Source organism: Leptinotarsa decemlineata, unplaced genomic scaffold (genome assembly GCF_025532065.1).
Source record: "Leptinotarsa decemlineata unplaced genomic scaffold, Ldec_3_MD MMD2_tig00000010_RagTag_RagTag, whole genome shotgun sequence".
Classification (NCBI taxonomy): domain Eukaryota; kingdom Metazoa; phylum Arthropoda; class Insecta; order Coleoptera; family Chrysomelidae; genus Leptinotarsa; species Leptinotarsa decemlineata.
In genome coordinates, this window is record NW_027412538.1 from 3,131,907 (window position 1) to 3,144,389 (window position 12,483).

The 12,483-nt window shown below is 33.7% G+C and overlaps 1 long non-coding RNA gene across 1 annotated transcript; it reads right to left on the reverse strand.

The window, feature by feature from the left end:
• Nucleotides 1–8,654: 8,654 nt before the first annotated feature.
• On the reverse strand, nucleotides 8,655–12,266 carry LOC141480797 (uncharacterized). The gene is made up of 2 exons (XR_012464567.1): nucleotides 10,661–12,266; nucleotides 8,655–9,780 (listed from the first exon to the last, which is right to left on the reverse strand). It is a non-coding gene; the product is annotated as an uncharacterized lncRNA (long non-coding RNA).
• Nucleotides 12,267–12,483: the final 217 nt, after the last annotated feature.

Consider the following 12,483-nt stretch of genomic DNA (forward strand, 5'->3'; position numbering starts at 1 on the left):
CCTTCAACAAAAGGTATCTATATTCGGCAACTCCTCTTTCTCTCATCAAGTATTTTAGATAGTCTGGATAACAGGAGAACGGGGTTGTTTCGTCTCTCCTTCTGAACTTTTTGATTCTCTTCATGATATTACATGATGCAGATTTGTTGTGACTGTTGCCCATTTTGAAACCAGCTTTTGCCACTATATTTACCAACAATGTTACTAATCGAGCTCAAGAACATGTTTGGCTTTATATTTGGAGTGCTTCATGTTTAAATCTATTTTCTGGCCCTAGGTACCTTATATCAGGTACATATTTCAATGAATAAGGGCTTACCTGAAATTTATATAATTGCAAATTGAAAAGATTTCCATATGATTTACAGCGACATTTTCTCCTAGTCTGAAATCTAGTCACTAAATTTTAGTCTTGCGCATTATAGTTCACGAGCAGGAGCGCTCATTTTAGTTCGCAGCTCTTAAACGAAACTAGTTCTATCTTTTAGTTCGTTAGTTCACTACTAAGCCGCGAAAGACCTACTTCACTTGCGTTGATCAATAATTTATTTAGGTAAAAATAAACGACAATACCTCTTTGTAAATAATCAACTTTTAATCTTTGGAATTAGTACCTATCTAGTACATATTAATTTGTATTTATCTATCTACTAATGATGACACAGAAAAGAATTAAAAAACATTAAATAAAAAAAATAAAAGATGCCTCAGTGCCGTTGAACTAACGAACTAAGGAGTGACGGATCTGCGAACTTGTTCGTATAGTTCGTTCATAAGATCGCTCTTCCGACGTAGATCGTTCACGAACTACACAAAACTACTAAATTTTACATCAGCTATCTGAGTAGAAAATGACGTAAAACCAGAAATTCAAAGTCACTCACATTTATAGAATCGCCAATTTCAATTGTTACTAAAATAGGTAAGTATCAAGAGCTAGTATAAATTCGCAAATTTCCCCTCTTAATTTTAGAACATGACGAGATATCAATGCAGAAAAGAAATACGTAAAAAGGTATCAGTTCAGTACTTTTTGATAAGAAAGATAATATTGTTGCTTCACTAATCGTTGAGACAGCTCTACAAACTTTTTTCAAATGGAAAGAGGGTCTTCTGATACCTCGTTTGATAGGTTTTGCAATTCTGTATCCAATACTTTTCAATTTCTGGAAATCGAATCAGTTGTTCCTGTGTAATAATTAGATATATTCCAGTTTAATCCAATAATTGAAAATGAACTGCGGTGATGTATCAAATGTCATGTATCCCCTCAAAAGGATCTAAAGATGTCATATCAGGTGATCAAGTGGGCTCTTTCAAGAAACCACGTCTGCTTGTCGACCGTTTTGAATAATCGACAAACGTTTTAGCCATATGAGGTTGGTTTGAAAGTAGCTGGATAACTAAAAAGAGAAATAAAACTTTCTATGTTTTTACCACTTTTATTTGTAGCTAACGTTATTGAGGTTTCGTCCTATACGGACATTTTCAAAGTGGTAAAAAACATACAAAGTTTCATTTCTCTTTTTCATTATGATTTCATACCACGTTGTAACGGCTACATCCATCAATTTATAGCTAGATAACTATTATCGAAACCGAGGGCTAGGCTAATGTTCTACCTCAGAATGACCGGCTAGGATACCTGATATGACGCTTTTGTATTTTTTGAGAAAATTCGTCAAATCTAAAGTATATTTTTACAATTTTTATCAATATTACAACCCACATATTGAATTTCCGAGTTGAAAAATGTGCATTTTTTGAAGCCCGTAGAACGGGGCTAAATTGGAAATGTGGGGATATTTTAGAACTCATAACCTGTAGCTTCATCTGGCAACTCTGTTTACACACAACACAATCCCGCGTGAACTACACTGTAATTATAGAGTGCAGAACCTTACGCTAGTTGCACACACACCGATTTTGGACGGCCAGTATAAAATCGGCCGATATTTTATTGATAGCGGGTGCTTATACACTCACCGGATTTTTATCGGTCAAACAATCAGTTGCTTTGTTGTCGTAATTGGCACGCACTACCAAAACGAAGTTAATGCGTAGTAACTACAATTTCACCGAGCATTCGAGACTGGAATGGTCGGTAAAAAACCGGTGAGTATGCAAGAGTGTATTTAATCATGTACGCTACTACCTTCCCGGTACTGCTGGCGATACAGTGGCCAGTGGACGGCTGCTCACCGGTATTTTACCGGCGACGATCGATCACCGTTAGGCATGTGTGCAAGGTCCCGTTCCCACATGTGGTTCACTATTGGAATTTGGACGACTGGTACAAAGTCGGCCGTCCAAAGTCGGTGTGTGTGCAACTAGCCTTACTTATCAAACAGCCGATGATTTTAGTATTCGTAATATTTGAGCCTGTCAAACTTTCAGTGCTAGTGCGTCGCAGGTGAGACTTGTAGCAGGTAAGTTTTGGGTAAAAATTGGTGTGGATGTTAGTATCATTGTGCAATAAAGTTATAAACATTAAGTTGCCCCAAATTTTTTTACGGACCAAAATATCCTCGGTCTTATAAAATATCCCCGTTTTCTGAAATATCAATGCTACCTACCTTTTAATGTGAGTGAATTTACATTTTTTTTTGTTTCCAGAAAACATGGTTCGCAATTATAGAAAAACCATGAGTCATTCGCGTAACGGAAAAAACTACACTTCATATAAAATTTACACTAATGAAGCTATGGAAAAGTAAGACCCACACACTAGATGACGCGGCAAAAAAATTCAAAGTACCTAGGTCTACCATGGCATTGAGGGTAAAAAAGAAGAGCATGTACCCGACAGCAGGAAGGCCCTATCTTTTATCTGTCGAAGAAGAAAGGGTGCTAATTGAACACTTGAAGAAGGTGGCTTCCTGGGGCTTTCCGTTTGATCTACTCGACTTAAGATTGTTGGTTAAATCGTATCTTGATAAAAAAGGTGTGAATGAGAGCAGACTGAAGAATAATTTGCCTGATACAGATTGGGCTTCCAATTTTATTAAAAGGCACAAGAACGAAATATCTAATCGCCTTTCAGCAAATATATCCACCAAGAGGGCAATGATGAATAGACAAAAATTAGACGTTTTTTTTGATAACTCTAGGGAAGCTTTTACCACAGATCTCTAATCTCCATCTCTAATAATTAATTTTGATAAGACTTATTTGACGGATAACACAGGAGCAAAAAAAGTCATTTTCAAAAGGGGAACAAAATACCCGAAAAAAGTGGTAAATTCGACTAAGATATAAATTCGACTGGTAGATATAATTATTTTTATTTTGTTTGTGATTTACTTTTAGTTCATGAGAGGTGATATTTTACTTAAAAGGCAGAGTGAAATTGAGTTTTTTATATTTTTGTACCTATTAAAAACAATAAAACTCGTTGATTGTGTTGTTTTTCCATTATATTCTGTAACAGATGTCCAAAATTGTCGTTAGCGTACCTATGAATGAAAAAATACGTATATTTTTTTTCCAATTTAGCCCCACATACGATATAACTATAATTTATGCGATATTCTTACCGATTCTAATATAACCCCGACCAATGGGGCTATTTTTTAGGCCCCCTGTAAGAAAAGGGACCTTTCTGTCATAGGAAAATATTTGGTTGCATATAAACATCCAAACCGATTATCGAAATAAATTATTTTCAAATACTTTTTTTTATAAATTGAAAATAATGCAAAAAAAGTCTAGAATAGCCCCGTTCTACGGCATATATTAGGTAGTGAATCTTGCGAAATCTCCAGAACAATTTCCAACTTAATTTATATGATACACCAAAATATTTCGCATACTGTTGATAATCTTGTAGAAATCTGTTCACAAATAACGAGAGTTTCAAAAAAAAAAGACCATGATACACACAATGAAATTGTGAAAAACCGCTCCTAATCCAAGATAGAGGAGGCAGATATAGGTTGTTCACGTTAAGAAGAGAATGACGTCACGAGATGACAAGTTACGGCATTGCCAACATGTGCACTATTTCGAACTTTCAAATTTTTTTGTACTGTTGATATGTTTTATTGCTATTATCTTTACTCGCTTTTATTATTTGTTGAGACTACTTCGACAATGCTTTAGACATATTGAATATACTCAGGTATTATCAAGAGAAATGATTAGTTCTGGAGAGAAAAGAAAGACTGACAGTTTTCGAGTTTTTTTCGATTCGGCAACGTCTGAAATTTTACTATCAGTTGAGCAACTTACAAAATGAAATGTTACTAGTTGCATTGCTGTTAAACGCATTTCAGTGGGAATTTTGACGTTGCTATGTTGGATATACAAAATTACCAAAAATGACAGTCATTCTCGTCTTAACGTGAGCAGCCTAAAAAAAGTTCACGGCAAAGATTTTTAGAATTATGGAATCGTTGTTACGAGAATTTGATGATGGGATTGTTTTCATTGACGACATTTCAGTAGCTGATAAGAATCTCACAGTCCTAATTTCAAGAAAGTTTGTAAGATTCAGTATACAGTCGGCACCATTGCCAACTCCATTATTGTTGATGCTATGAATTCGGTTGAATGGGCAAACTAGTAGCAAACACAAAACTGACAGACGCGTTTTCAAAATATTTCATAAGATTATTTTTTTTTTAATCAGAAAACCCTATATTTCACAATGCATTTCAATTCGTAGAAACATTCTGAACAGCAAAGATCATATCACCTTCCTTCCTAAAGTTGAAAATGAGGGACTTATGTGGAAATATTCATTTATTTCACCAGTACAAAAAATTTCTTTGTTTTGGCAAATAAAACCTCATGATTGTTCAAACACTCTATTTTGGAATTTATACGAATGACAATATTTTGTTACCAACAGCAAAAAGAAAAAAATTTGCTGTGAAATTATGTAAAATTTGTTCGACTTTGATGTTTGGTCCCATTCAAAAGTTACGAGTGGCAGTACGTCCATACTTATATATAGAATATGATAACTTCAAACATAGAAGGAAGCTATCGCTTCTATTTTCATTCAATACAATAAAACGGACAATAAAAACTTTTTAAATTGAAAGGGGTATATTTCCAGAAGAGATGAAATTTTTGGGAAAGAAAGGTTTTGGCTTTCACTTTTCCATCTTCATATAAAAAAATTTGGGATTCTTCCGAAGAAAGATTAGATTAGATTATCGGGGAGCTGACCCATGGCCTGATCCGAAGAAAGAAAGAAAGCAATCAATTTATTTCAAAAAGATTACTCTATATGCAAAATAGTAACTTTCAGGCACAAACTGAAAGGAAAGCCCTCTCTGAACAGCTAGATCAAACGCCAAACGTGATGGCGAGCCGGCCTCATGCCCACAAACTCATTTACAATGTAACCCCCACTGTACAGCCTGTACAGAGGCGTATCAGTACTTGTCTTCAGATGCTGTTCGCGTTTGGCATTGTCTGAATAATTTGTGTTGTTTCTGAAAAAATTTCATCGCCTAGCAAAAAAACCAGTCATCGAGAGTCAGGCATGTTAAATAATTTTCAATGTGTTGTGTTGAATGTCGTATACGTTATCAAATGTGAAAAATAAAATATCTCTCGCTACAGGTAACACTAAATAAATTCAAAAAATAACTATTTCAACACAAATCTTTATTTTGTATTAGGTATTTCAATAAAAACTAGTGTCCGACTGAAACTGGTTTTTACGACTGAAACCGAATTTCGGCAACGGTCTCAGTTTCGGCCGAAACCGAAACTTCCTTACAAGGATTATGTTTTGAGGGAAAAATAAAGAAAACGTTATTTTAATCAGTTTTTTATTCTTGAATTGACAAATGTCTTCGACATTTTCTCTTATTGATAATCAACAAATCAACATAACAGCCCCTCATTAAAAAAAATATTAATTGCACCTTAAAAATACTCAAAATAGGCGAGGTGTTTATTTCAGTAGGTGTAGATTCTTCTTTCGACTATTATTAATGATTTTTCAAAAATATTAAACATAAAATTACTTATTCAAGTTGTTACCTAATATCACAATAGGAACTCAATTGAATAGAAAGGATTATATTGTTACGAGTGACTATGGAAGTGACTGTGGGAATCTTCCAAAGAAAAGAAGGAAGTAATCAATTTTGAAGTGAGTAACTCTATACATAGATGTGTAGATCATGCAAAGAAGTAACTTTCAGACACAAACTCGAAGAAAAAAAAACCCTCCTGAAACAGCTACTTTCAAATACGCGAATGAATGTCATTACGATGTTATCGATGACATAAACAGATAAACCTTATTCCGTGACCTAAAAATCTTAATTCATGAATGAATTGTGTGTTTTTTCGTATAATATTATCCAGATTGGTACTGAAGAGTCCCAAGGCAAGTGTCTTATGGCGAAACATCGATGTCTACCAGTGAGGATGACAGTGTTCCATGTAAGTGCAATTTTTTACTATTCATTTAGTATAGAACTCCTGTGGAAGATGATTGATTTTATTCCATAACGAATGTTTGGAATACAAACTGAGTAGAGAATATTTTCTTCTGTGTAATTCAGTGTTAATATAAAAGTATTTGTTTCGAAAAATTTGTTTTTCATGTGATTCAATGTTTATATGAAAGTAGCTGTTTCAGGAGGAGTTTTTATTCCAGTTTGTGTCTGAAAGTTACTTCTTCACATGATCTACACATCCATGTATACAGTTACTTATTTCAAAATTGATTACTTTCTTCCTTTCTTTGGACGATTCCCACATTTTTTTGTATCAAGATGGAGTAGTAGAAAGCCATAAACTTTCTTTCCTAAGGACTTAATATTTATGTAATAAACAACGTAAATCACAAAGTGAGTCACGACATGATAATGCACGTGGACGCGGCAAAATGTCTTCGTCGCTTGTCGCGCCGAACATGACCGATCACATCGCGGGAACTCCCGAATACAGTTTCGGTTTCGGTCGTAGTATCGGCAGGTTTGCCGCCGAAACCCGCTTTTTTTTCGAAACTCGACCGAAACGGAACTTTCGGTCGGACACTAATGAAAACCATTGAAAGAATGGTTAAAGAAGGGGAACAATTAATTTCTGCAAATAACGGGGAAGTAAAGTTTTCCACTTCAAGAAAGAAGCGGCCTAGAAGATCACCAGTAAATAATATTTCCGAGTATGAGTCTTCCAATATTAGACGGATTATTTACGTCTTTCATAACACGGAAGAGTCTCGTGTTACGGTAAAAAAGTTTCAATACAAAATTAGTGATGTTTTAGGAATTGTGGCTTCCGAAACATCTCTTCATTTCAAATGGAGATGAACTGAAAATAATAGAAAAATGTCCATAGGCATTAGAGCATTGAGAATCAAGTATTTACAAAAGAAAAAAATTCGTAGCCAATCAGCGTCCAATTGTGTTCCTTGATAAAATATATGTTCATAGTGGACGGATAAATCAACTAAAGGGTTATTTGAAACTATTGCGAAGGGACTAAGACTCATTATTGTCGATGCAGGAGGTGAAAATGTCAGGTGATTATCATTCAGAAATGAATTCTGAAAATTATGGTAGATGGTTACAAGAAAAGTTTATCCCAAATTTACCTGGGAATTCGGTAGTAGTGACCGATAATGGTCCAAATTAATCCAGCCCCAACACGAATTCTAGGAAGGCAAATATGGTGAAGTGGCTGCACGAAAAAAGCATTATGCTCACCTCTAACATGCTCAAATCCAAATTATACGTTTTGCGACTTCCACCTTAGTATCCGGATTTGAATCCCATTGAACTTATTTGGGCTACTGTCAAAAACAACGTATTCCAAAAGAATGTAACTTTCAAGTTGAAAGGTGTGAGGAAACTGGCGGGCATGAGTTTGATCAAATCACTTCCGAGGAATGGCAAAGCGTGGTCGACATGTAGTAGATATAGAGCGGAAATATTGGGAAAATGAAACATCCACAGACGTTCAAACAGAGGTAAATCCAGTGATTATAAATGTATTCAGAAAGTGATTCATTTAAGTTTATTTCTGGATAAGTGTATCATTATTATTAAGTGTATCAATGAACTCTACTACTACCTATACTACTAAATAAAATATGAAAAGAAGTTACAAAAGAGTCATGTTCCATTTGCTATCCTTATTAAAACTAATTATAGGTACGACACTGGCCGGCATGTGGCTCATCGTAATCCAATAGTAATTTGGTTGGGAGTTTATACCTGCTCGATTGCTCGCCATCAGTTGTAGCATGTACTGTAGTTTCATTTAAACATTTTATTACTTTCGAAACAAATACTTTTATATGAACACTGAAATTTACAAAAAACACTATTCTCTATTCAGTTTGTATTTTAAACATTCGTAATGGAATTGAATTAGATATCATTCACAGGATTGCTACACAATAAAGTAAATGAAAGGAGTAAAATTTCACTCACGTAGATGTTTCGCCGTAAGACACTTGCCTTATCAGTTCTTCAGTACCAAATTTGAATAACATTATGAGAAAAAATACTCAATTATTTCAGAAAATTATGACATAATTTCACGAATGAGTTAATCTACTCATGTTATCGATGACAGTCGTAATAACATTCATTCGCTTGATTGATTGAATCTCATCTATAGGAATCTTGTTCAAATCGAACGGTGTATATTTGTTGGAGAAGCAGAAAGCTTAAACATTTCTCTCTCAAGAAATTTTTATTTATTATATTCTATTTAATTAACAATCAAGAATAGATTTGAGAATTTCTCACAATTATATGATCTTCTTCTTTAGCAGATCTTCTATTTTTATTTCCGACTTTTTCAGCATTTGCAATATGAAAATAACTATCGACAAAATCATAATTATACAACATTGTTCAGTTTTCTTTAAAATTGAATAACTTGTTCATAAAAAATAGTTGAATAATACTTTTTGCAAACAAGCAGAATAGAAACTATTTTAAAAATTAAAAGTTTGCGTTTCATCATTACACTATATTCAGAAGTCATAAACATTCTGCTGATCTAGTACATATTTCTAGGTAAATATAAACAAACATACAACATAGTGAACTATTATACTTAAAAAAAACTCACACAAAACGCAGGGATTTTCTAGTTCAAAGTGCATTCTTCCATTTTCATCTCGTGAATTCTGACTAATTTTACGATTGCTTTAGTTTTTCCTTGAACATATTCTTCAATTGGTTGCAACGACATCACTTGATGCTTCAGTCGATACTGCACAGTTTCACGAATGGATTTTTTAATAAATCTTTCTAAGGCATCTTGTTTTGATGGGTCTATCTCCAGGGTATTTCTATCCTTCAACAATTTGATATCTTGCAGCTCCGCATTGAGACCTCTGTTAATAAAAAGACTCTCCACTATTTTTATTTTGCCTTCTTTACTTTTGAATGGATGGCTCATTGCGCTAGATGCATAAGTCACTAGCGATATCAAATATTTGGGTGGTTTTGATATCTCTTTCAATAATTTCAAATTCCATGAAACAATGTCATTTCTTACATCGATGATTTTTTCGGATATAGTTCCACCACTTTTTTTTGGAAATTTTCTTTGGACGTCAGACATTTTTGAGTTCATTTTGTACGTAGGAATGGCAAATTGCCAAAGACTCGGAAGGTATGACTTTGACATTCATTAAATACCTGTACAGGTATAATATCTGATCTTCCCGCATTGCTATCCATAAATATACTGAGTTTCAATGGTTCTATTCGAGTTTGATTTTCGAAGAAGATTTAAGAAATGATAATCTTATTTCATGTTCCAAATGATTTGTATTCAGAAATGTATCTGAAACAATAAGGAGGATTAGGATTACTTAGAGAAAATGTACATAAATTCCACAATTCTTCACCGATAATTACCTGGCTTCAGTATTTCAATTATTTAGCAAATTTGTTCACATCTTGGTATAGGCAGGTACAAAGTGAGCCGGTCTATTCGACTCTCCACTCAGTGGCGGCGCAAGACCTAAATTTAATGTGGGCAACATACTTTTCGCGAGGCCCTCTGATGATGCAAGAAGAAAGATTTATAAAAAAATCGAATTGAACAATTGATAATTCATTAAGAAATCCCAAATCTTCTACTGATGTACTTTTTTGGAACAAAAAAAATTGAAAATAAAAAAAAATCGACTCAAAAGTAATAAAAAAAATGTCTGGGTCGCCGTCAGTTAAAGTCGCTATTTGCTCACTTTAATTAAAGAAAAAAAATTCTTTTTCTTTTTCTGAACCAAATTCCCATTTTCCTGCTTTATCTCTATCTTTTTTAGTGCCTAAGCCTGACATGTTTGATCAATTAGAAAGAATGCACCAATATTGTAGCCTATTAAAAAAATTATAATAACATTTGTTGATACTTTTCTCTTTCCTTAGGTATAATTAACTCATGAATAGTTGGACTAATTCTTTTGAATAAAAATTGGATGAATATAAAACATAATAATATATCAATAGTATATGTATATAATAGTATATTACCTACTTCAATATTTCACGTAATACATGTTTAATACAATATTACACGCATAACGAAAAAAAAAAGGTGTATTCTAGCAATTCCAGAGAAATAAATAATATCTAGACATAACTTTAAATCATGTTATGTGTAATGTTTTGTGAAGAAAACTATAAAAAATATGAGTGTGACTATAATGAATACTTCTTACCTCATTTTTGATAAATAAAATAAACATAGATGTTATTATTTCTCTTCACGACACATTCCCAATTTCTACTTATAAAACACTTGTTATCGTTTTGAAACTATGTAACACTATTATTTATTCTCACATCAAATACTATAAGAAATTATACTATAGGAACATGGAGCGAGATTGCGTCTGCATATGATACTTTGATTGGTTATCTATTAAGGGGAAGTCCAAGGTTTCTGACCGGGGATTTCCCGCGATTGCATCTCAACGCCTAGTATTATTGCCAGTCTAAATAAAAATACATGATTAGAAACGACAAAGATGAGAATTTTTCAAAGAATTAATTTTATAATATAACATAGTTTATCAGAAAATGAAATATTTTCAGGAATTTTTCATTCATATGCTTTCGTGCGCCGAAGAGTTAAATACCTTTAGGTTGAGAATTTTTTAATGTATTATCTATAGAAAAAAACCATGACGTGTACTTTTGGATTTTCCATACTTTTTTAAAATTATTTTCGGCTTTGAGGCGCGAGGCCCTTTGCACCGCGAGGCCGTGGGCGGTGGCCTACACCGCCTGTCTCCACTGCAATCCGACTACTATGAATTATCATGCAGAGTACACGGATCTCCCAGATAAGGAGCTTTTATAGAGTCGCACTAAGGAACGACCGAAATTTTGTTTTTTTTCAAATATTAGGTGGAGTGCTGGGACACAAATAAGCAGTTTCTTTAGCCGTGTCAGTCGAGAAGAAAGTAGCGTAATGTAAATTCACTCAATTTTTCATGCACAGCTCGTAAAGATCAATTTTATTTTTGATACTGATCGAAAAATGATAACTATATTTTCAGTTTTTCTTTGATAAAGTATCTGTTGTTTCTACTAGTAAGGCTCCTATAAAACAAACAGAAACTTGTTTGTTCAAACATATGTTTTTTACCTCTTTTATTTGTAACTAACGTTTCGTTCTATAAGGACATTTTCAAACTTATATATTAAAAGTTTTATACATTAAAAATTTAATGTATAATTTTGAAAATGTCCTTAGAGGACGAAACTGTAGTAGGGTAGGGCAGGTCTAGTTGAGAAATGTTTTACTCAAGTGATTATAGTTCCACTACAATGAGTCTCAATAGCTTGTGTGGCATACCGATGGATTACTTATTTATTCTTCTACAAAAAAGCCCATAGTAATTTATTTCTGACAAATCAAGTTCAAAAGTTACAGCTGTTTAAACGAAGAAAGTCATGTATGCTCAACTTACCCCATAGGTGAGGTAAGTTGAGAAAGGGTATGGGGCAAATTGAGCAGTTAGAGATTCTAGTCTAACTAAGGTTTCTAGACATGAAATAAAAATTGTATTTGAGAATCAACTGTAACTTTATGAATTTCTAAGTGAAAAAAAAATTAAATAAAACATAATATTCTTCTAGATATTAAGTATAAAAATAGAATCAACAAAAACGTAACATATTTAAAGATTGATTTTTGGAATAGATTCAGCCTTTCCACTTAAAATCAGACTATCAATTTCAATAAAGATTAAATTAAGTAAAAATATCCATAATGACTAAAACTAATCATCATTGGAATTGCAATTGATGCAAATGAAATGAAGGCCAGTAACTTGGATACATTTTTTTATGTGCCCACTCTTTACAACACGTTTTTCTCGGGTGTAGGGGAAAGGTGGGCATAGTGGCCACTGCGGGCAAAGTTGCCACTTGAAGTTTTCTTCCCTGTATAGTGCTGCAGCCTCGCGGCAATAGTCTCAACTACTTGCCCGGCCGCCGTTGTTATTGTGTTGTAGTTTGGTGCCGCTCAGACGCA